The 1,398-nt window shown below is 37.6% G+C and overlaps 1 pseudogene; it reads right to left on the bottom strand.

Moving 5' to 3' along the window:
• Positions 1-9: 9 nt before the first annotated feature.
• On the bottom strand, positions 10-1,295 carry LOC105806234 (annotated as a pseudogene).
• Between the last annotated feature and the right edge of the window lie 103 nt (positions 1,296-1,398).

The following is a 1,398-nucleotide window of genomic DNA, read 5'->3' as shown; positions in this document are numbered from 1 at the left end:
TCTAAAATAATCTCGTTCCATTGATTCATCTGTGACTTCTATGGCTCCGTCATCATTTTCGATGGATGATTCTGAGAGAATCTCTCCACTTTTACAGGAATTGGATCCTATTAATTTTTGTTTCCTGGCAGTCAGAAGAACTACGGGGACTGTGTTCTCACTACCTTCAGAATATAGTAAATCTTTCTCAGCTTGAGACAGATCAGATTCCTCCATTTGATTATTTTCTCTTCATTCACAGTTAAGTCATGTTCACATTCTTTTCCTTGATTTTTTCTTTCTGGGATCATTTCTCCTGATGTCATAAAAGACTCTAGAAATAAGCAAATGTTATTATAGTTCAATTTTATTTTTAAACTACCTCCACAGTTAAGTTTCATGAATTCTGATATTCTATTGTTCAAATCATATCCCCTGAAATTCTGCAGCAACTACATACAGTGGGAGAAAAGCCTAACATCAGCATTATAAGGAGTTCCATTATGTTAAGTTCTTTCAGGAAAAAAAAATGAAGTACAAGAATTTGAGGATCTCCTTACTACACCCTTTTACAGATGGTCTCTAAATACCTTCTTCTTCCTCCTCATCCTCGTCTTCATTGTTTTCTGTACGGTGCTGCCTGGTACAACTACTTTCTTTGTCTTTATCCTGAGATGAAGATGATGCCTCCGTTTCTTCCACCGTAACTGAAGAAATTTCACTGGCAGCTGTTTGGCCGTTTCTCTGACTTCACCTTCTTTGTCGAACCTGAGTCTTTTTACCTCACACCCGTCAGCTTCCACAGTGTCTTCATCTGGGTGTTTATTTTTTATAGGGCTCACTGAAGAAACTTCTGATTCAGGGTAGGAGAGTCCCTGTGATTTTTCTCTTCATTTGGCTGTAAGTTTGACTCTTTTTCGCCTGTGCTCTCAGGCAAATCATTTGTTGTCATGGGGGCTGACAAAGAAACCTTTGGTCGATTTATATTACACCTCTCAGTATAGTTTGGTGAATCTCCAGGAAACATAACACCATTCATTCAGTTTAAACTATTGGAATTGTTTTTCTCTGAAGAAGGATAAACACAGCTAACAACCATCGCATTCTTTTCTACTCCTCTGAGAAATGTGTCTGTTCCTGTATAGTTTCTCGCTGGATCTGTTAGCAAGTCACATAGACACTGAATAGTAAAAGGGATACCATTAAATCCAGTGACAATTTTCAGTATTCTTTTCCTTTATTTCATCAACGGGAATATATTCAACAGAGGTTTTAGGAGCTGAAGTTCTGAAATTATCCATTTATTTTCTCCAGTTTGAAAATAAAATAGCCCTTAAATTGGGACCACTGAAACATTGTTTCTCCAGTCTTGGCTACATGACAAAGAAACTGATCCAGGACTGGACAAACTTCCTTTCC

This window comes from Propithecus coquereli, unplaced genomic scaffold, assembly GCF_000956105.1.
Source record: "Propithecus coquereli isolate 6110/MARCELLA unplaced genomic scaffold, Pcoq_1.0 Scaffold14, whole genome shotgun sequence".
Taxonomy (NCBI): Eukaryota; Metazoa; Chordata; class Mammalia; order Primates; family Indriidae; genus Propithecus; species Propithecus coquereli.
This window is presented reverse-complemented; position numbering and strand designations above follow the sequence as displayed.